Source organism: Ovis aries, chromosome 3 (genome assembly GCF_016772045.2).
Source record: "Ovis aries strain OAR_USU_Benz2616 breed Rambouillet chromosome 3, ARS-UI_Ramb_v3.0, whole genome shotgun sequence".
NCBI classification, from domain to species: Eukaryota; Metazoa; Chordata; class Mammalia; order Artiodactyla; family Bovidae; genus Ovis; species Ovis aries.
This window is the reverse complement of record NC_056056.1, coordinates 62,690,075-62,714,582: the sequence shown is the minus strand read 5'-3', so window position 1 is coordinate 62,714,582 and position 24,508 is coordinate 62,690,075. Positions and strand designations below refer to the sequence as shown.

General features: G+C 42.5%; 1 long non-coding RNA gene and 2 pseudogenes across 1 annotated transcript; 1 reads left to right on the top strand and 2 right to left on the bottom strand.

The window, feature by feature from the left end:
* Positions 1-3,594: 3,594 nt before the first annotated feature.
* On the bottom strand, positions 3,595-3,782 carry LOC114114290 (small nucleolar RNA U3; annotated as a pseudogene).
* Positions 3,783-11,359: 7,577 nt separating this feature from the next.
* LOC132659513 (uncharacterized) lies at positions 11,360-20,225 on the bottom strand. Its single transcript, XR_009600052.1, has 3 exons — positions 20,156-20,225; positions 19,720-19,858; positions 11,360-12,154 (listed from the first exon to the last, which is right to left on the bottom strand). It is a non-coding gene; the product is annotated as an uncharacterized LOC132659513 (long non-coding RNA).
* A 3,633-nt stretch (positions 20,226-23,858) lies between these two features.
* LOC101110669 (large ribosomal subunit protein uL29-like) lies at positions 23,859-24,279 on the top strand (annotated as a pseudogene).
* The last annotated feature ends 229 nt before the right edge of the window (positions 24,280-24,508 follow it).

Here is a 24,508-nt window from a genome sequence, read left to right as displayed (position 1 = left end):
GTTGCCATGCCTCCTCCAGGGGATCTTCCTGACCCAGGGATCGACCTGCATCTCCTGCATTGCAGGTGGATTCTTTACCGCTGAGCCTCTGGGGAAACCCCAATACTTACTTACATTTCTTAATGTGGGGAAAAAAAAATAAATAAGGAAAATCTACCCTCTACTTACATATCCCAGCAACTTCATTGTTAATGTAGTTCTACAAACTAGATCTGTCTAAAATTGAGAAAGGTGTATGGGCAGCCACTGGAACCACATTTAAAGTTTGGGTGATAATATTTTTGAAACTCACTAAAATACTCCTGTTAGTGACAGCTAAAGCTTCTTATACATTGTCAACCTCATGATTTGCGATTGCAATTACTCTCTCAGGTGGGGTCACCCAGGGGCCTCCATTTCCCAAATTCTCAAGGACAGTCCTTCAGGTTTCCCAGTGATGGAGTGAACGTCTTCTGTCTTTGAACATGGTGAGAGTTTCCTCACAGAGTCTGTCCACTTCTAAGCCCTTGCCTCTTCCTCAGTACACTGTCAAACAAGAACAAGTCACAAAAAAAGCTTGGAATACAACAGATATCCACAGCAGAGCATCCAGACTAAGGTCACAGGCAGCCTTGGCTGCGAAAACATGTAACACAGTGGTCTGTATATGTTAGTGGGATGTTTCCCACTGTTTGTGCTTAGTCACTCAATCGTGTCTGTCTCTTTCTCACCCCACGGACTGTAGCCTGCCAGCCTCCTCTGTCCATGCGTATTCTCCAGGCAAGAATACTGGAGTGGGTTGCCATGCCCTTCTCCAGGGGATCTTCCCAACCCATGGATCAAACCCAGGTCTCCCACATTGCAGGTGGATTCTTTACCTTCTGAGCCATCAGGGAAGCCCAAGCATTTAAGTGAAAGTGAAAGTGTTAGTCGCTCAGTTGTGTCTGACTCTTTGCTACTCCACAGACTATTGCCTGTCAGGCTCCTCTGTCCATAGAATTCTCCAGGTAAGAATACTGGAGTAGGTTGCCATTCCCTTCTCCAGAGGATCTTCCCAACCCAGGGATCAAACCCAGGTCTCCTGCACTGCAGGCAGATTCTTTACCATCTGAGCCACCAGGGAATGCTGCTAATACTTATTGGTATGTAGGCCATGAGTGGCTCCCAAACCTGCTGTTCCCTCTCAGTCTTTTGTATTGGATTTTTCTCTGTACTTGTTTCCTGGGTTGCTGGGTATTCCCATAGAATCTCTCACAGGGATCTCAAATTCAACATGTTCCAAATTGACTTAATCATTCTTTACCTATCCAGATCTGCTCTTGCCCCTGTAGTTCTGTCTTGATGGATGAAATAGTGAACCACTCCACTGCCCAAACTACCACCTTGGGAATCCTGGTTGACACTTCCGTCTAGCTTACCCTGGATCATCCATCCAAGACCAACTCTTGTTGATTTTACTGCATAAATATTCCTATATCTGTTCTACCCCTGAATTCTTTTGTCATTTCTCTGACTCAGCTCTTCATTATTTCCTCAGTAGATTTGCAAAAACTTCCTTACTAATCTCTCTTCCAGAGTTTCTCAGGGGAGATGCTATTGGCATTTTGGGAAATATAGGTGTTCATTTGTGCAAGATGGTTCCAGCATCTAATAGTTGCATGCATGAAATGTCAGTGGTGCCGTCTAGTTGTAAGAACCAATCTCTCCTCCCACAAGTGGTGATAGAAAGGAGTTAATGCTGATCAGAGACCCAAGAATACCAAGGGCAAAATAGAGCCACAGGAACCATCAAGGCTGATCTGAGCCAAATCTAAAGGTGGGAACCTTGATGGGGATCCTAGGGTAGGAATGCAGTGCCCCCTAGGGGTTTTAGATGTAGCAGACCCTGCATCTCTACCCCATGTCTCTCCTTCTTTGTCTTTGCCTTTCAGATTTTCTTCTTCTTACTCTACACATTATCCTCAGAGATTGTTTTCACTTGCAAGATCCAGCGTCATGGAAATGCCAATTTCTACCAGACACACAACTCTTGCCAAGATACCTCTTTTGACCTTGAAATTTTGTATATATTGAAATTTAGTATATATAAAAAAGTGGCTATTCAAATCAGTTCAGAAAGGTAAACTAGTCAACAAATTGTATCCATACATACAGAAGGAAATTGAGATAGATCCTTAACCAATTATGGAAATATGTTCCTGATGGTTAAAGAAATTAATATAAAAATTATGAAATTATAGAATAAACTTAAAGGTATTTGAAGATTCCAGTTTGATGGTGACATAGGAAGATCCTGGATCCACCTCTTCCCACAGACACACTGAGTCTATAGCTACATGTGGAACAATTTCCTCTGGGAAAAACCTAAAGCTTGATTAAGTAACAACTACACACTGGCAAATGAGAAGAAGAACCACATCGAAGTGAGTAGGAGAGGTTGGCATACAGTCTAATTATAAACCCCATCCCCAGTTTATAACTCACAATCAAGAAGAAATTCAAAACCTGGAGCTTCTCCCTGAAGAGTGAAGGGTTTGAACCCTATATTGGGCACCCCACTTTTTAAGACCTGCACCAGAGAGATAAGCCCCCAAAACATCTAGCTTTGAAAACTAAAGTTTGAGATCTTTGACCCATCTCACCCCTTTCTCCCACCCACCCACCCAGCTACAGTTGGACTCAGTAAATACACATCTTATCTATCCCAAGGAAAATTCACACATATGCACACACAAGAATGTTCATTGCAGAAATGCTTCTTATAGCAAAGAGTGGAAAGAAACTTGATGGTTAAGTATAGTGTGATATATCAATGGCTAAATATACTGTGGTTTGTTCTATCTTAAGACATTAAAAAATAAATTATAAACTTACTTACATATGGACAGGTGTGGGCATTCAATGAGGAAAATGTAGGTTCAAAAGTAAGGCAATACTGGGAATTCCTGGCACTAAGATCTCCCCACAAAAAAAAAAAAGAAAAGAGAAAGAAAGAAAGAAAAAGCAAAATAGTAGTGGGGAGATCTTAGTTCCCTGACGAGGGATTGAATCTGGCCCCTCAGCAGTGAAAGTGCAGAGTCCAAGGCACTGAATCACCAGGGAATTCTCAATATATATAAAAATAAGCAGAGCTAAAAGAACTACTTGCCTTATAAAGGAAAGGAAATATTTGGTAACATTTGGCAAAGGGTGAGTAGTCATGAAGGAGTTAAACCTGTAATGTTTTTTGAAAGTGTAGAGTCCTAACCACTGAACTGCAAGGGAATTCCCACTTTTAACTTTTTGAGAGTTTTTTACTGAAAGTTTTGTTACAATGCACACCCTCAATACAAAAAATTAATAGAATATATCCGATATTAACCCTTCCCTTTCTTCTTCAGGAAAGGAAGCAAACCATGAGAATGAAGAACAAAACATAAGCAATTACATCAGACAGGAACCCTTCACCTAGCATTCTTTCCCTTTTATCCTTCCCAAAGGCAGAGAAGAGCTGCTGCTGCTGCTGCTGCTGCTAAGTCGCTTCAGTCGTGTCCGACTCTGTGCGACCCCATAGATGGCAGCCCACTAGGCTCCGCTGTCCCTGGGATTCTCCAGGCAAGAACACTGGAGTGGGTTGCCATTTCCTTCTCCAATGCAGAGAAAAGCAATCAACTGCAAACACTAGGCCCACCAAGCGGTTCTACTGGCCAGTTTCACACTCAGAAGAAAGGACTATAACTCATCATGGTTTTTGAAGCCTGACACTATTTTGAAACACTTCTCTGGTAACATTCAATAGAAATGGTCTCTGAAAGTGTAGTCTCAAGCCTCTGCCCTTTACCTTTGTTGAAACTAGGAAGTTTATTCCTGTCTCACTGATGGAGAGATTTCTCCCACTCTTCACCCAACAGTCCCTCAGAAGAATATATTTCCTTAAAAAAATTTTTTTTTAATTTATGTATTTATTTTCAGAAGAATGTATTTCTTATAATTAAATTCTACAAGTTTAACAGAGCACTTTGGAATCCATTAAGTAATATTTCTTAGAGAAAGCTTAAGCTACAAACCTCCTAATTAGTACCACCCCACTAACAGCAACCCACTCCAGTATTCTTGCCTGGAAAATCCCATGGATGGAGGAGCCTGGCAGGCTACAGTCCATGGGGTCGCGAAGAGTCAGATATGACTGAGCGACTTCACTTCTTCTTTACTTCACTTAACTATCCAATCAGAAGCCACTATCATCCAACTGATAACAGACCCCTAATTCTGTAGCTACTCTAACAAACAAGAACCAGCTCCCCAGTTGGTGGGGCTCTTCTCTGTGATTATGATACTAGCAAGTTGATGCTACCTCAACTGGAATGAACCGCATATGACTTAAGTATAGATTTGAGGTTATTTACTAAGTGAAGTTGGTGAGTTGGTAGTTTGAGTGTTAAGAACAATAAAATGATCTGAGCTAGAGATAGGGTCTTTGTATGGCTGTTAGTATAATTGATGCCATCCTGGACCCATAGAGTTCCTCCAGTTCTTCCACTGACCCTACTCAGGACTCTACTATGTGGCAGACTACTTATCTGTTATCAAGGGCTTTGTAGTTAATACATATTGTTTAATAATCAGGTGACAGAGCATAGCACACACTGCACAGGACCAGGTGACTTCTTTGTTCTGTTAGTATCCAAACAATGATGAAGGCCTTTGCTGATATAATTCTGGCACCCATGAGACTAGTTACTCATTCATAAATCTTGACATAGGAATGCATATCTTATTTCCAAGCTTGTACTCTTATACCCTAGGTTAACTATAAAACAGTCCCAGTGGCTTCTAATTGGTGTGGAATGCATTCACGAATGCTTTGCTATTATCCCACCCTGATCCACCCTGTGAATGTGTTACCCTATAATAAACTGATCCATTGGTTATATGGAGCTGCCTTCCTCATTTTTCAATCTCAAGATGCCCTCTCACTTTGGTGAGCACTTTTTGTTCCCTCCATCCTCCAACAGCCCTCTTCCGAGAAAATAAAACACAAGATTAAAGTAACATTTTGAGATATTGATGTTTTTCTCTTCTGTGTATTTTCCTTTATTTATTTACTTATTTTCAGAACTTTCCCTTAGCCATCTCCATCCCAGAAGTTGGTCCAGTTTAATTTTCTCAGGGAAGGAGAGCAATAGCAAAAAACACCCTGATAGTCTCTGGCTAAAACTCAAACTCACTAAGAAGATTAAGTGAGATGCCTCTGAGGGTAAACACCACAATAGAGGGAGTGCCTTTTAGTCTAAAATCATAATTAAAAGTTCCTTTGGGTGGGGTGGGGCTGGGAGGAAGATGGGAATCTGAAGAGTTAGGAAGGTTCCAGAAGGGAATGGTCATAGCCTCCTAGTGTTGGTCCCCAAGTCCAAGGCCCAGAGCATTGGTTAGGTCCTGAAGAGGGTCTGCTGATGAAGCTATCTAGGCAGAGTTCTTGAGTGAGTGGGGAAAGGAAAGGGCAGTAAGACTCCAGAGAGATCTTAGGGGATCCAAGTTCAGTGAATAGGCAGTGGTGTCACAGAGATGGCACAGAGGAGGCAGAGAGATATGAGGTGGGGCAGGGATGAACTAAAACATATTGGGATTAATTTCCACCCTTCCTATGGAACAGTGGTTTTGCTGGTAGTGGTAGGGCCCCAAATAGAAATTGAAGTAAATCTAGATGAAGTTATATTTCTTTTATATGAATCTGAGAGTCCTCCCTGAAACACAGATAACATCTTGTTTTTATCAAATCTACACAATAATGCAGAAATAAACACTACACAGTAATACAGAAGAAATGAAGGGGAGGAGGAGAGAAAATCTTGAGACACCAGTGAGGGAGAACAGTCTTAATGACCAAACAGATGCACGGGGGAGGCAGGACCAGGGCTGGGGGGAAGAAGGAAATGGCATCTACGAGGAGCCCCAGGTTTCTTGCTTGGGGCTTTGGTGGTAAAAATTGGGGTCATTTACTAGGGCTTGGAACACATGAACAAGAGAGGCTATGTGAGCCTGGGAGACTGAGTGAAGGCACCTAATTCTCTCTCCTGCTCATCTTTATAAAGTAGGGACAATGCTGCACACCACTGGGCCCCGCCAATTTCACAAAGACCCATTAGAATGCTGTGGGCTAGAGTCGATAACTGAGGAGAGGCTAACAGGTGGGAAGAACAACAGTTGATGGAGAACATTAGACACAAAGGAAATCTTTTAAAAGAAATTTTAAAAATTCTCTCTAAGTGAATAGATCAGAGCCAGAGACATTCCTTCCATTTGACACTATTGCTTCATATCCACATTATGGCTCATCTTCATTAGATCTCCATCACCTGTAAAATGAGGATCGTAGTGTGGTCTCAAGACAAGAAAGGGGCAGGGCACAACATTTAAGGACAAATGGACAAGACATAAGCTGATTAGAACCAACTAGATCCAAGATGGTGTACAAGTCCACTAGACCTGGAGACTCCGTGTATGCTCATTGTAACACATCAGCAAGCTAAATCACATCCACAGGTGTCATGACGGTTCTAAGATTGAACATAAGGTAAAAAAATGGATGGTGGTCCAATTTCTGGAAATCCCCAACCTTTTCTCAAAATAGCTAGAATATTCTTCCCACTTATTAGCCTATGAAATTACTCACCCTTGTAAAAACTAAAAATTCCATACCCTGTTGCCTCTCTTGCCTTCCTAAATGGTCTACATTCTGTCTCTGGAGTGTGTTTCCTCCCTGAATAAACCTTCTTTCACTTTACTATGGCGTGCTCTTAAATTTTTCCCTGCGTGCAGCCAAGAACCCACACTTGGCGGCTGTCTCAGGGACTCTGATGTGACCTGGGATGTGACCATTTCCTCAGGCCCCATTCTCTTTCTTATAACAGTCCCATTCCTAAGTAGGGGCAGTCATGAGGAGGGAGGCAAGGGGACTTCAGATGATGGCTACTACTGATTGATCTGTCCTCAGAAGCATGGCAGCAGCATGCTTGATCAGTATGGAGCCAGATCAGCGCCCAGAGAGGACTGGATGCTGCAGAAGGACAGAGGCAGCAGAGACATGAGACGTGGGTGAGGGGTTGGTGCCTTGCAGATGGTTGGGGATAGTTGTGGGGGAGGGAGTTCAGAGATCATCTATGACCTAGGAAAATCAGGGCGATTCAGGTCTGAGACCACCACATCAACCCCCTCCCTGGCCCCTGGGGAGCATTATCAGACTTAGGGCAGCCCCAGGATGGCAGTATTCTTTGAGAGATGGGCACAGGACTCACAAGGCAGGCCCTCACCACAGGGTCCTCAGCGTAGACAGGAAAAGAGAAAGAGAGGAGATAATTGGCTTCAATGATCTCTGAGCTAAAGGCACCAGTCTGGCCCTGGACTATTTCTTCTTCTGGCTAAATGTCACAGTGGAGTCACTAGACTTTTCTCCAAAGTAACTGGCAGGCCTTTGAGGGTAAGAGCTCTTATTCTTTCACCTCCTCTGTGTTCCAAAGCCCCTGCAAGGCACGGCAAGGAAACAGTGCTGGGTAAAGATTCAGGTCTCACTCAAATAGTTAGAAAGGATAGTTTGCATAATAATAAAAATTCAGGACAGAGGAGCTGTCACAGAAAGTAGAGAAAAGGTGGTGGGCTTCACTGGTGACTCAGATGGTACAGAATCTGCCTGCAGTGCAGGAGACCTGGGTTCGATCCCTGGGTTGGAAATACCTCCTGGAGAAGGAAATGGCAACCTGCTCCAGTATTCTTGCCTGGGAAATCCCATAGATAGAGGAGCCTGGTGAGCTACAGTCCATGGGTTCACAGAGTCAGACACAAGTGAGTGACCAACAATTTTCTCATGTAAAGCATGGCCTTGAAGACAGGGGCTGGCCTTAATCATCTATTTGTGGACCATCCTGAGACATTGCTGCACCTTAGTAATGATTCATCAAAGGGAAACTGCTATCAAAAATGATATTTAGAGGAGGTCATGATAGCAGGGCAGTAGGACATAGAGTTCATCTCTTTAGACAAATGCACCAGGAATACATCTACAAATGGAATAATTCTCACAAAGCACCAACTGAACACTAGCAGAGGACCTGAGAGGCCTCAAAGGACAGGAAAGATCCCCAAGTGACTGGGTAGGATACAAGAAAGAAGGGGGAAAGAAGAGAGGAAGCAGGGTGAAGCTGGTTCCCAGGGGTGGGGGGATCTGAAGGAGAGGTTCCCACATCTTGGGAACTCCCGTCACCAGCAGGGAGATCAGTTGGGACAGAAGGAGAACTTAGGGGGCTCTCAGAGGAGAGTTCAGTGAGCGATCTGTAGCATGCAAGACAGAGTCAGACTCACACTGACACAGCCTGTCACAGCCCTGTGCACTCCACCCTGAGGTGCGTGTGTGCCACTGTGAATGGGGATTATGTGCTGGAAACTGGGGTTTGGAGAGCAAACCTGGGAAGGGCTGTGAGGAGACAGCCTGAGGAAGTGGGAGTGAGGAAGTTTGCAACTAGGAATGTTTCTGGAGAAAACTTGGACTGCCATAGAAGCAAAAATTGAAGTGTAACTCAGTCATGCCTGACTCTTTGTGGCCCCATGGACTGTAGCCTGCCAGGCTCCTCTGCCCATAGAATTCTCCAGGCAAGAATACTGGTGTGGGTGGCCAGCACCACTGTTAAGTGATGCATGAGGGGCAGGGTTGCCACTGCAGCCTCTCTCCCTACATGGTAGCCCAGCCTCAATGGCACTGGAAGGGTCCCCTCCCAGGTCTGGCTCTCTCAGGCCCACAGTCTCTGGCTCCCTCACATGACTTGTTGTCAGTAGGACCAGCCCTCTCATGTCTGTGGCTCCTGGCTTCCCTGCACACCTCAGAACACCAGGGCTGGCTCTTTTGCACCAATGGCTGGGCACTAGGAAAGACCCCTGCTCGGGCTGATTTTCTCTCACCCATAGCTGCTAACATCCCTACATGCCTTGTCAGCACTAGGGCCAGCTCTCTTATGCCCGTGGCCAAGCACTGGGAAAGACCCCATTGGGACTGATCTTCTTGCACCTGGGGCCACCAGCTCCCATATGTGCCTGTCATTGCCGGGCTTTCATGACCCCATCCACATAACCACCTCCACACTCCCTCCTTGAATGCGTGGACTTGTGTGCTCCAGGAAACCACAGAAGCAGACCTGCTGTGGGTGGTCCACACACAGAGGACCATTTGTACATGTATTCTTGGTGCATTTGTCTAAAGAGATGAACTCTATGTAAAACCACTGAACTTGAGGCAGCCATGCAACTAAAGAAGGAAAGCTCAAATCTCTCCTTGCAACTGCATAAACAGCGAATTGAGAGTCTTGTGACTGACTTTGTAAGCTCAGTACCTATAGATCATCTATATGGACAAGTGCTCCTATAGCCAAGATGAGTCTGGCTTTAGTAGCTGTATACTTTGTAGGTATATACACATGGGGGGTTGGACCAGGGTAGAATCTAAGCTGCCTCCGTAGCACCCACAGTGGGTCTGAATCCGTTATTACTGCAATCCTGGGACCTGAATCCAGTGAATCTATGCTGGTGGCCTGGTGAAAGCAATGTCTGAGACACTAGCGCCAGTGCGGTCATACCCACAGTTAAGGTGGGGCCAAGAGCAGTGCCAACAAGAGTGGAATCTGAGAGCTCACACAAAGGGTGAAAGGTGACACAATAGAGTACACCACATGTGAACAATTCCAGAGGAGGAACACTCAGTCACTTCCATGCCAGTGGGAGTGCTCAATACCACCTATCTTGCACTATGGATCAGAAACACAGTGAAGAAACAGACTTGGGGGCCTCTACTCCAACAAATAGGGAGCAGACTCCACCTCTGATAAGACAGTGCCAAACACAGAGCAAAGGGGAGGCCCTGCTCAATATGTAAGGCAGTCTCTGGTTATGACACTGGTCAAACCCTCTATCAAGAGGATAATGGCACAAGCCTCTGGACCAATGTCATCCACCTGTGGGCAGACACCAGAAGCAAGAGGAACTACGACCCTGCAACCTGTAGAAAGCTGACCACAAACACAATAAGTTAGACAAAATGAAATAAAGAAATATATTGCAGATGAAGGAGCAAGAAAAAACCTATAAGAACACCTAAATGAAGAGGGGATACACAATCTATCTAGACAAGAATTCAGAATAATGATAGTGAAAATGATCCAAGATTTTGGAAAAAGAATGGAGGCACAGAATGAGAAGATACAAAAAATGTTTAACAAAGATCCAGAAGAAAAGCAATTATCCTCCAACTAAAAATAAAATTTTAAAAATACCTAGGCGAACTGAAGAACTAAAGAGCAAACACATACAATAATTGAAATGAAAAATAAACTAAAAGGAATCAATAGAAGAATAACTGAGGCTGAAGAATGAATAAGTGAGCTAGAAGACAGAATGGTGAAAATTACTACCATGGAACAGAATAAGAAAATAGAACTAAAATAAATTTCAGAGTATCTGGGAAAACATTAAACACACCAACATTGAATTATAGGAGTCTCAGAAGAGGTAGATAAAGAGAAAGGGTCTGAGAAAATATCTGAAGAAATTATAGTTGAAAGTGTCCCTAATATGGGAAAGGAATTAGCCACCCAAATCCACAAAGTGTGGAGAATCCTGTACAGGATAAACCTAAGGAGGATCATGCCCAGGCACGTATTAATCAAACTGTTAAAACTGAATACAAAGAAAAATATTAAAAGCAAAAAGAAAAAGCACCAAACAACATACATTTCAGTTCAGTTTAGTTGCTCAGTCGTGTCCGACTCTTTGCAACCCATGAATTGCAGCACACCAGGCCTCCCGTCCATCACCAACTCCCGGAGGTCACCAAAACCCATGTCCATCGAGTTGATGATGCCATCCAACCATCTCATCCTCTGTCGTCTCCTTCTCTGCCTGCCTTCAATCTTTCCCAGCATCAGGGTCTTTTCCAATGAGTCAGCTCTCCACATGAGGTGGCCAAAGTATTGGAGTTTCGGCTTCAACATCAGTCCTTCCAATGAACGCCCAGGACTGATCTCCTTTAGGATGGACTGGTTGGATCTCCTTGCAGTTCAAGGGACTCTCAAGAGTCTTCTCCAACACACAGTTCAAAAGCATCAATTCTTCGGTGCTCAGCTTTCTTCACAGTCCAACTCTCACATCCATACATGACCACTCGAAAAACCATAGCCTTGACTAGATGGACCTTTGTTGGCAAAGTAATGTCCCTGCTTTTTAATATGCTATCTAGGTTGGTCATAACTTTCCTTCCAAAGAGTAAGCATCTTTTAATTTCATGGCTGCAGTCACCATCTGCAGTGATTTTGGAGCCCAGAAAAATAAAGTCTGACACTGTTTCCACTGTTTCCCCATCTATTTCCCATGAAGTGATGCAACCGGATGCCATGATCTTCGTTTTCTGAATGTTGAGCTTTAAACCAACTTTTTCACTCTCCTCTTTCACTTTCATCAAGAGGCTTTTTAGTTCTTCTTCACCATAAAGGTGGTGTCATCTGCATATCTGAGGTTATTGATATTTCTCCTGGCAATCTTGATTCCAGCTTGTGCTTCCTCCAGCCCAGCGTTTCTCATGATGTACTCTGCATAGAAGTTAAATAAGCAGGGTGACAATATACAGCCTTGACGTACTCCTTTTCCTATTTGGAACCGGTCTGTTGTTCCATGTCCAGTTCTAACTGTTGCTTCCTGACCTGCATACAGATTTCTCAAGAGGCAGGTCAGGTGGTCTGGTATTCCCATCTCTCTCAGAATTTTCCACAGTTTATTGTGATCTACAGAGTCAAAAGCTTTGGCATAGTCAATAAAGCAGAAATAGATGTTTTTCTGGAACTCTCTTGCTTATTAGATGATCCAGCAGATGCTGGCAATTTGATCTCTGGTTCCTCTGCCTTTTCTAAAACCAGCTTGAACATCTGGAAGTTCATGGTTCACGTATTGCTGAAGACTGGCTTGGAGACTTTTAAGCATTACTTTACTAGCATGTGAGATGAGTTCAATTGTGTGGTAGTTTGAGTATTCTTTGGGATTGCCTTTCTTTGGGATTGGAATGAAAACTGACGTATTTCAGTCCTGTGGCCACTGCTAAGTTTTCCATATTTGCTGGCATATGGGAATCCTCGAAAGGTTATCAGCTGAGTTTTCAGCAGGAAGTCTGTGGGTCAGAAGAGAGTAACATGATATGTTTAACTTGATGAAAGGGATAAAGTTACAATCAAGAATGCTCTATCAGCAAAGATTTGACAAAGAAATCAAAAGCTTTACAGAAAAACAAAAGCTAGAATTCAGCACACTCAAGCCAGCTTTACAACAAATGCTACAGGAACTTCTCTAGGCAGAGGAAGAAAAATAGATCACAACTAGAAACAAGAAAATCACAATGGGAAACCTCACTGGTAAAACAAAACCTAAAGTAAAAGCAGGAAATCATCCATACAAAAATATGACATCAAAACTAGCAACCATAAGAAGAGAAGAGCACAAATGCAGGAAATGGGAAATTGAGAGGCCAACAATTTAAACTTTCATATATATAGTGGTTTCCCTGGTAGCTTAGTGGCAAAGAATCTGCCTACCAATGCAGAAGATTCAGGTTCAATCCCTGAGTCAGGAAGGTCCCCTGGAGAAGGAAATGGCAACCTACTCCAGTATTCTTGCCTGGGAAATCCTATGGAAAGAAGAGCCTGGTGGGCTATAGTCCATGGGTCACAAAGAGTCGGACATGACTTAGTGACTAAACAAGAACAATGACACCATATATGCGCATATAAGCAAAAACAATACCCATTTGTGGATGTGACTAGTGATAGAAGCAAGATCTAATGCTGTAAAGAGCAATATTGCATAGGAACCTGGAATGTCAGGTCCATGAATCAAGGCAAATTGGAAGTGGTCAAACAAGAGACGGCAAGGGTGAACGTCAACATTCTAGGAATCAGCAAACTAAAATGGACTGGAATGGGTGAATTTAACTCAGATGACCATTATATCTACTACTGCGGGCAGGAATCCCTCAGAAGAAATGGAGTAGCCATCATGGTCAACAAAAGAGTCCGAAATGCAGTACTTGGATGCAGTCTCAAAACGACAGAATGATCTCTGTTCGTCTCCAAGGCAAACCATTCAATATCACAGTTATCCAAGTCTATGCCCCAACCAGTAATGCTGAAGAAGCTGAAGTTGAATGGTTTTATGAAGACCGACAAGACCTTTTAGAACTAACACCCAAAAAAGATGTCCTTTTCATTATAGGGGACTGGAATGCAAAAGTAGGAAGTCAAGAAACACCTGGAGGAACAGGCAAATTTGGCCTTGGAATGAGGAATGAAGCAGGGCATGGACTAATAGAGTTTTGCCAAGAAAATGCACTGGTCATAGCAAACACCCTCTTCCAACAACACAAGAGAAGACTCTACACATGGACATCACCAGATGGTTAACACCGAAATCAGATTGATTATATTCTATGCAGCCAAAGATGGAGAGGCTCTATACAGTCAACAAAAACAAGACCAGGAGCTGACTGTGGCTCAGATCATGAACTCCTTATTGTCAAATTCAGACTTAAATTGAAGAAAGTAGGGAAAACCACTAGACCATTCAGGTATGACCTAAATCAAATCCCTTATGATTATACAGTGGAAGTCAGAAATAGATTTAAGGGCCTAGATCTGATAGACAGAGTGCCTGATGAACTATGGAATGAGGTTTGTGACATTGTACAGGAGACAGGGATCAAGATCATCCCCATGAAAAAGAAATGCAAAAAAGCAAAAATGGCTGTCTGGGGAGGCCTTACAAATAGCTGTGAAAAGAAGAGAGGTGAAAAGCAAAGGAGAAAAGGAAAGATATAAGTATCTGAATGCAGAGTTCCAAAGAATAGCAAGAAGAGATAAAAAAGCCTTCCTTAGCGATCTATGCAAAGAAATAGAGGAAAAGAACAGAATGGGAAAGACTAGAAATCTCTTCAAGAAAATTATAGACACCAAGGGAAGAGTTCATGCAAAAATGGGCTCGATAAAGGACAGAAATGGTATGGACCTAACAGAAGCAGAAGACATTAAGAAGAGGTGGCAAGAATACATGGAAGAACTGTACAAAAAAGCTCTTCACGACCCAGATAATCATGATGATGTGATCACTAATCTAGAACCAGACATCCTGGAATGTGAAGTCAAGTGGGCCTTAGAAAGCATCTCTACGAACAAAGCTAGTGGAGGTGATGGAATTCCAGTTGAGCTGTTTCAAATCCTGAAAGATGATGCTATGAAAGTGCTGCACTCAATATGCCAGCAAATTTGGAAAACTCATCAGTGGACACAGGACTGGAAAAGGCCAGTTTCATTCCAATCCCAAAGAAGGGCAATGCAAAAGAATGCTCAAACTGCTGCACAATTGCACTCATCTCATATGCTAGTAAAGTAATTCTCCAAATTCTCCAAGCCAGGCTACAGCAATACGTGAACCGTGAACTCCGTGATGTTCAAGCTGGTTTTAGAAAAGGCAGAGGAACCAGAGATCCAATTGCCAACATCCACTGGATCATGGAAAAAGCAAGAGAGTTCCAGAAAAACATCTATTTCTGTTTTTTGACTATGCCAAAGCCTTTGACTGTGTGGATCACAATAAACTGTGGAAAATTCTGAGAGAGATGGGAATACCAGACCACCTGACCTGCCTCTTGAGAAATCTGTATGCAGGTCAGGAAGCAACAGTTAGAACTGGACATGGAACAACAGACTGGTTCCAAATAGGGAAAGGAGTACGTCAAGGCTGTATATTGTCACCCTGCTTATTTAACTTCTATGAGGAGTACATCATGAGAAACGCTGGGCTGGAAGGAACACAAGCTGGAATCAAGATTGCTAGGAGAAATATCAATAACCTCAGATATGCAGATGACACCACCCTTATGACAGAAAATGAAGAGGAACTAAAAAGCCTCTTGATGAAAGTGAAAGAGGAGAGTGGAAAAGTTGGTTTAAAGCTCAACATTCAGAAAACGAAGATCATGGCATCCGGTTGCATCACTTCATGGGAAATAGATGGGGAAACAGTGGAAACAGGGTCAGACTTTATTTTTCTGGGCTCCAAAATCACTGCAGATGGTGACTGCAGCCATGAAATTAAAAGACGCTTACTCTTTGGAAGAAAAGTTATGACCAACCTAGATAACATATTCAAAAGCAGAGACATTACTTTGCCGACTAAGGTCTGTCTAGTCAAGGCTGTGGTTTTTCCAGTGGTCATGTATGGATGTGAGAGTTGGACTGTGAAGAAGGCTGAGCTCCGAAGAATTGATGCTTTTGAACTGTGGTGTTGGAGAAGACTCTTGAGAGTCCCTTGGACTGCAAGGAGAACCAACCAGTCAGTCCATTCTGAAGGAGATCAACCCTGGGATTTCTTTGGAGGGAATGATGCTAAAGCTGAAACTCCAGTAATTTGGCCACCTCATGCAAAGAGTTGACTCATTGGAAAAGACTGTGATGCTGGGAGGGATTGGGGGCAGGAGGAGAAGGGGACGACCGAGGATGAGATGGCTGGTTGGCATCACAGACTCGATGGACGTGAGTCTGAGTGAACTCCTGGAGTTGTTGATGGACAGGGAGGCCTGGAGTGCTGCGATTCATGGGGTCGCAAGGAGTCAGACAGGACTGAGCGACTGAACTGAAATGAACTGAACTGAACTGAGAGAGAGAGAGAGAAAGAGAGAGGGAGAGAGAGACTGCTATATCAAAATCTCAGGGGAAATGAAATTAAAAGCTATGATAGATACACACAAAAATAAGAAAGCAACGCAACCACAACACTAAACATCGTCATCAAACCACAAGAGAGGAGAACGAAAGAGGAAGGAAAGAAGAAAAGACCTACAAAAACAAACCAAAAATAATTTAAGGAAATGGCAGTAGAAATACACATCTCAAAGATTATTTTAAATGTAAATGGATTAAATGCTCCAACCAAAAGACATAGATTGGCTGAATGGATACAAAAACAGACTGAAAGTTGGAGAAAACTGCCATTCACCATTGCAACGAAAAGAATAAAATACTTAGGAATATATCTACCTAAAGAAACTAAAGACCTATATATAGAAAACTATAAAACACTGATGAAAGAAATCAAAGAGGACACTAATAGATGGAGAAATATACCATGTTCATGGATTGGAAGAATCAATATAGTGAAAATGAGTATACTACCCAAAGCAATTTACAAATTCAATGCAATCCCTATCAAGCTACCAGCCACATTTTCACAGAACTAGAACAAATAATTTCAAGATTTGTATGGAAATACAAAAACCTCGAATAGCCAAAGCAATCTTGAGAAAGAAGAATGGAACTGGAGGAATCAACTTGCCTGACTTCAGGCTCTACTACAAAGCCACAGTCATCAAGACAGTATGGTACTGGCACAAAGACAGACATATAGATCAATGGAACAAAATAGAAAGCCCGGAGATAAATCCACACACATATGGACACCTTATCTTTGACAAAGGAGGCAAGAATATACAATGGAGTAAAGACAATCTCTTTAACAAGTGGTGCTGGGAAAACTGGTCAACCACTTGCAAAAGAATGAAACTAGATCACTTTCTAACACCGCACACAAAATAAACTCAAAATGGATTAAAGATCTAAATGTAAGATCAGAAACTATAAAACTCCTAGAGGAGAACATAGGCAAAACACTCTCAGACATAAATCACAGCAGGATCCTCTATGATCCACCTCCCAGAATGCTGGAAATAAAAGCAAAAATAAACAAATGGGATCTAATTAAAATTAAAAGCTTCTGCACAACAAAGAAAATATAAGCAAGGTGAAAAGACAGCCTTCTGAATGGGAGAAAATAATAGCAAATGAAGCAACTGACAAACAACTAATCTCAAAATATACAAGCAACTTCTGCAGCTCAACTCCAGAAAAATAAACGACCCAATCAAAAAATGGGCCAAAGAACTAAATAGACATTTCTCCAAAGAAGACATACGGATGGCTAACAAACACATGAAAAGATGCTCAACATCACTCATTATTAGAGAAATGCAAATCAAAACCACAATGAGGTACCACTTCACACCAGTCAGAATGGCTGCGATCCAAAAATCTGCAAGCAATAAATGCTGGAGAGGTGTGGAGAAAAGGAACCCTCCTACACTGTTGGTGGGAATGCAAACTAGTACAGCCACTATGGAGAACAGTGTGGAGATTCCTTAAAATTGCAAATAGAACTACCTTGGCACTGTTTATAATAGCCAGGACATGGAAACAACCTAGATGTCCATCAGCAGATGAATGGATAAGAAAGCTGTGGTACATATACACAATGGAGTATTACTCAGCAGTTAAAAGAATTCATTTGAATCAGTTCTGATGAGATGGATGAAACTGGAGCCGATTATACAGAGTGAAGTAAGCCAGAAGAAAAACACCAATACAGTATACTAACACATATATATGGAATTTAGGAAGATGGCAATGACGACCCTGTATGCAAGACAGGGAAAGAGACACAGATGTGTATAACGGTTTTTGGACTCAAGGAGCGTGGGATGATTTGGGAGAATGACATTCTAACATGTATACTATCATGTGAATTGAAACCCAGAAAGATGTTATGGGGAGGGAGGTGGGAGGGGGGTTCATGTTTGGGAATGCATGTAAGAATTAAAGATTTTAAAATTTAAAAAAATAAAAATAAAAAAAAAATAATTAAAAATAAATAAATAAATAAATAAATAAAGACTGCTACAGGAGACAAGGAAAGGCACTACCTAATGATCAAGGGTTCAATCCAAGAAGAAGACATATCTTCGTAAATATATATGCACCCAACAAAGGAGCGCCTCACTATATAAGGCACATGCAAACAACCATATAAGGGAAATCAGTAGTAACACCCTAATAGTAGGTGACTTTTGCACCCCACTTAGTCAATGGACACTTAATCCAGTCAGAAAATGAATAAGAAAACACTAGCCTTAAATGACACATTAGACAAGATAGACTTAATTGATGTTTATTGGAGCATTCCATCCAAAAGCAGCAGAATCCACTGTCTTCCCAGGTGTACATGGAACTATCTCCAAGACAGATCACATCTTGGGTCACAAATCAAGCCCTGGTAAATTTAGGAAAATTGAAAACATATCATGCATCTATTCCAACCATCATGATATGAAATTAGAAATCTTTTAAAGGGGGAAAACTGTTAAAAAAAAAAAAACACGTTCACATGGAGGCTAAACAATATGTTCTAAAAAACCAATGGATCACTAAGAAAATCAAAGAGGAAATTTAAAAATACCTAGAGACAAATGACAATAGAAAATTACCCAAAACCTATGAGATAGAGCAAAAACAGTTCTAAGAGGGAAGTTTATAGCAATACAATCTTACCTCAAGAAACAAGAAAAATCTCAAATAGACAACCTAACCTTATACCTAAAGCAACCAGAGAAAGAACAAACAAAACCCCAAGTTAACAGGGGGAAAGAAATCATAAAAATCAAGGCAGAAAAAAATGAAATAGAGACAAAGAAAACAATAGTAAAGATCAATGAAAATAAAAGGTGGTTCTTTGAGACCCAGAGAGATGGTATGAGGAGGGATGTGGGAGGGGGGTAACAGGATTGGGAACACATGTGCACCCGTGGCAGATTCATGTTGATGTATGGCAAAACCAATACAGTATTGTAAAAGTAAAATAAAGTAAAATAAAAAATAAAAATAAATCTTAAAAAAGTGATAAATATTTATCAAGTCTCATCAAGAAAAAAAGGCAAAAGATGCAAATAAATAAAATTAGAAATAAAAAAGGAGAAATTGCAAAGGACATTATAGAAATACAAAGGATCATAAGAGATTACCTCAAGCAACTATATGCCAATAAAATGGACAACCTAGGAGATTGAACAAATACTCAGAAAAGTATGATTTTCTAAGACTGAACCAGGATGAAATAGAAAATATGAGCAGACAACCACAAGTACTGAAATTGAAACTGTGATTAAAAAACAAAAACCCAGGACCAGATGGCTTCAAAAACAAATTCGATCAAACATTTAGAGAAGAGTTAACACCTATCCTTTTGAAAATATTCCAAAATATTGCAGAGGAAGGAACACTCTGATGCTCATTCTATGAGATGACCATCACCCAGATATCAAAACCAGAGAAAATTATCACAAAGAATAAAATTACAGGCCAATATCACTGAGGAACATAGACACAAAAATCCTCAACAAATTATTAGCAAACTGAAACAAACAACACATTAAAAGGATCATAGTCCATAGTGAAAGTGAAAGTCACTCAGTCGTGTCCAACTCTTTGTGACCCCATGAACCATACAGTGCATGGAATTCTCCAGGCCAGAATACTGGAGTGGGTAGCCTTTCCCTTCTCCAGGGGATCCTCACAAGCCAAGGATCAAACCCAGGTCTCCCACATCGCAGTCAGGTTCTTTACCAGCTGAGCCACAAGGGAAGCCCATAGTCATAGTCCATTGTCAAGTGTGATTTTCCCCAGAGATGCAAAGATTCGTAAGCATGTGTAAATCAATCAATGTGATACACCACATTAACAACCTATAGAATAAATACCACAAGATCATTTCAGGAGATGCAAAATAGCTTTTGACAAAATTCAACACTCATTTATGATAAAAAAAATTACTCTCCAGAAAGCGGGCACAGAGGGAACTTACCTCAATATAATAAAGGCAATATGAAAAACCCCACAGCAAACATCATTCTCAATGGTGAAAAACAGCATCTCTTCTAAGACTAGGAACAAGACAAGGATGTCCACTCTCACCACTGTTATTGAAGATTGTTTTGGAAGTCCTAGTCATAGCAATCAGAGAAGAAAAAGCAATGAAAATAATCTAAACCGGAAAAGAATAAGTAAAATTGTCACTGTTTGCAGATAACATGATACTATACAAAGAAAATCCTAAAAATGCTGTCAGAAAACTACTAGAGCTCATCAATGAATTTGGTAAAGATGCCAGATACAAAATCTATACATGGAACTCTCTTGCATACCTATACACTAACAACAAAAGATCAAAAGAGAAATTAAGGAAACAATTCCATTTACTATAACAACAAAAAGAATAAATTACCTAGGAATAAACCTACCTCAGGAGGCAAAAGACTTGTACTCAAGCTGGAATCAAGACTCCAATAACCTCAAATATGCAGATAACACCACCCTTATGTCAGAAAGTGAAGAGGAACTAAAAAGCCTCTCGATGAAAGTGAAAGAGGAGGGTGAAAAAGTTGGCTTAAAGTTCAACATTCAGAAAACTAAGGTCATGGCATCCAGTCCCATCACTTCATGGGAAATAGATGTGGAAATAGTGGAAACAGTGGCTGACTTTATTTTCTGGGCTCCAAAATCACTGCAGATGGTGATTGCAGCCATGAAATTAAAAGACGCTTACTCCTTGGAAGGAAAGTTATGACCAACCTAGAGAGCATATTAAAAAGCAGGGACGTTACTTTGCCAACAAAGGTCCGTCTAGTCAAGGCTATGGTTTTTCCAGTGGTCACGTATGGATATGAGAGTTGGACTCTAAAGAAATCTGAGTGCCGAAGAACTGATGGTTTTGAACTGTGGTGTTGGAGAAGACTCTTGAGAGTCCCTTGGACTGCAAGGAGATCCAACCAGTCCATCCTAAAGGAGATCAGTTCTGGGATTTCTTTGGAAGGACTGATGTTGAAGCTGAAACTCCAATACTTTGGCCACCTCATGTGAAGAGTTGACTCACTGGAAAAGTCCCTGATTCTGGGAAAGACTGAAGGCAGGAGGAGAAGGAGACAACAGAGGATGAGATGGTTGGATGGCATCATCGACTTGATGGACATGGGTTTGGGTGGACTCCGGGAGTTGGTGATGGACAGGGAGGCCTGGCATGCTGTGGTTCATGGGATTGCAAAGAGTCAGACATGACTGAGTGACTGAACTGAACTGAACTGAATGACCTATATTGGAGTGTCCCTGGTGGCTCAATGGTATAGACTGCCTGCAAATGCAGGAGATGCAGGAGACATGGGTTCAATCCCTGGGCCGGGATGATCCCCCTGAGCAGGAAATGACAACCTGCTCCAGTATTCTTGCCTAGGAAATTCCATGTTCAGAGGGGCCTGGCAGTTTATGGCTATGAGATTGCAAAAAAATTGGACACAACTTAGTGACCAAACAGCAACATCAATGACCTATATGGGAATGGAATCTAAAAGAGAGTGGATATATGTACACATATGACTGAGTCACTTTGCTGTACAGAAGAAACATTCTATTGTAAATGAACTATAGTTCAACAGTAAATTAATTAAAATAGAAAAAATGAAATTAGCATTCAATTTTTCCCTTCTTCCTAGCTGCAGCAGAAGGTAGATGAAAATCTGCTGTTTTTAGAGCCCTGCTTAGTCCGATTCTTGCTTTCTTAACTCATGTTTCCCCAACCCACTCTAGAAGGTTGGCAATGGAACTGGACATGAGTAATTAGGGGACAAAGACAGTCTCCTGACATGGCACTTGTCTCTGACAAAGCCTCCTTGAGAAGTGAATAACTGAAGCTGAGTCTTTTACTTGCGATATGCTTGTGGGTTCTTCAGAGATTCCCTGCCCATCCCTCTGACCATAGGCCCTGTGATATGGGCAGTTCTTTCTGTCCCTTTGGATGTCATCCCCCTGGGTCCCTAGTGTGCTCATGGCCCATCCTGCATCAAATCTCACTGTTGGGGTCCCTTCAACCTCCAAGACTCAGCTCTCAGCAGGCCTTAAAACCTCTTTAATTAGGTTGTTCTGCCTCTTCATGGTCTGTGAAACATTCACACATCCTTACTCTGACAAATTCTGGGAGTCCAGTTCAATTTTGGGGCAACATATTCTGTCCTGCTGTCCAGGCTCCCTTGTTGTTAAGTCACTAAGTCATGTCTGACTCTTTGTGACCCCACGGATTGTAGCCTGCTAAGCTCCTCTGTCCATGGATTTCCCAGGCAAGAATATTGGAGTGGGTTGCCATTTCCTTCTCCAGAGGATCTTCCCAACTCAGGGATCAAACTGGCATCTCCTGCATTGCAGCCATATTCTTTACCACTGAGCCACCAGGGAAGCTCATTAGCTATTTCAAAATTTCCTGTCCCCTCTCTGGCCTTTGGAAACACAGTCCAAGGTCTTCTACTGCAACCATAGAAGTCCCCTCATTAAGCCTGAGGGAAAGAGGCTGCTTCTAGACCCTCCTTGAAAGGGAGTAGGGACTTGGTAACAGCAACCTCCAGATAAATCTTTCCGAAACTCTTCTTCCTCTCTCCTCTCTAGATACTGGCTCTTCTATATTCTTAAGTAGGCAACAGTGCTTGAGGACCGTAGAACCAAATCTGGAAATTTCCTTTGTGACTTCTGCACATTTTGAGCTGGCCTATACCCAACCTTGCTCAGGTCTCAGTTGAGACTGAGTCAGGAAAAAACCCATCTAACATGATTTGACGTAAAGCTCTAGTAGGATGAGATGTCAGTTCAGAGATTCTCAATATACTCGTTTGCTCCCTCATCACTCACACAGCACCTGTTCTTTGAGTCAGACACCCGGAAACACCCCAGAGACTGTTCGACTTAACTGGACAGTCAAGCAGCGTTTACTGCATTCAATTTGGATTGCTTCATCAGCTTTTAGGTGCAGCTACTCACTGGGACTGGGGCTTCCCTGGTGGCTCAGTGGTAAAGAATATGCCTGCTAATGCTGGAGACATGGGTTCGATCCCTGAGTCCGGAAGATCTCCTGGAGAGGGAAATGGCAACCCACTCAGTATTCTTGCCTGGGAAAACCCATGGACAGAGAAGCCTGGTGGGCTACAGTCCATGGGGTTGCAAAAGAATCAGAAATGACTGAGTGACTAAATAACAACACTTGACTGGTTAATTGGTGATTAAATTCAGCAGCATATGGAAGCGGTCAAGATGGCTCCACAAACTTGGGGTGCAAATGTGAGCAACTCTCTCTCATTTTTCCACTGGCATAGCAAGTAATCTCTAACCGTTCTGCCTTTCCTTGAGGCCACATTCCTCACCTGAGATGATCTGAGAAGGTCCAGGATGTACGAGGGAGAGAGCAGTGGGATCCACTGTCCTCCCAATGCTGCCACAGGGTGGCAGCTGTTGAAGGTCCTGCAGCCTTCCACAAGGGGGCTTTTGCTGTGTCCCCATAGAGCCACTCAGGTTCTCTGAAGGAGGATGAACTCATTTCCTCAGCAGTAACCTCAGTCAGGGGTGACCCTCCCACTGGAGCTCACAACGTTGCAGCTTAGCTGAGTTCTGCTGCCAGTTTTCTTTCACAGCCTCTGTTTGGGGGCCAGTTGGTCCCAGGATCCTCAGGGCAGCACAGGCTCCCAGGAATCCTAATAAGTGTTTGTTTTCAACTCAAAACACAGTTACCGTCTCTGTCCTGTTGCCATCTCCTCTTCCTGGACCACCAAGATACTTGCCAATCATCTAGAATTCTGGAAAAAAGTAACCTCAGTAGCTCACTAGGGAATTTCAGCATGCCTATCTCTTCCCTTCCCCTTCCCTCCACTTCAAGTTAGCAGCTCATGGAGTTCAAATTGGTTTCCTGTCAGAATCTACAGACCAATAAGCAGTTGGCACTTTACTCACTTAAGAAAGGGACTGCAAATGTAATTTTTAGATTTTCCTTAGACATCCCTCAAAGTAAGAGGTGCCTCAAATTCACTCTGCCTGAAAGTAAAAGCTTGTCTCACATGCTTTAAGATCTGGAACTGTCTATGGCCCTGATCTTCAGAGCAGACCTCTGGAAGTGCGTTTGAAAACAGTGCCACAAGACTCTACAGCCATGGCCAAGATTAAGGTTCAGGACCTTTGCGGCAAGAAGAAGGAGGAGCTGCTGAAACAGCTGGGGGACCTGAAGGTGGAGGTGTCTCAGCTGCCTGTGGCTGAAGTGACAGGTGGCATGGTTTCCAAACTCTCCAAGATCTGAGTTGTTCATAAATCCATTGCCATCATTAACCAGACTCAGAAATAAACATTCTATAAGGGCAAGAAGTACAAGCTCCTGGATCTGCGGCCCAAGAAAACATGTCCCGTGTGCAGCTGACTCAACAAGCATGAAGAGAACCTGAAAGACCAAGAAACAGAGAGGAAGGAGTGGCTGTACCTACTCCGGAAGTACACATCTGAGCGTCCAGGGGGCAATGAAACAACGAACTGGCGAAAAGGAAAAGAACATAGTGCCACAGTCTGACCTCTCTGACTTAAGACATTGATTTTAGATTCCAAAGGCTTGTTCATGCATGGCAATTAGTTTTCAAAGCTTCATGGAATAAAGGTTAGTCCCCATGGAGATGCAGAATGGGGAGCCCAGTGTTTTTGTGGCAGGGCTGCAGGTCATGGAGTGCTGGATGTTGCGTCAGTGACTAAGCCACTTCTTACCTTTACTCAGTAGGAGCCAGGCACTGAGGGGACCAGAGGGC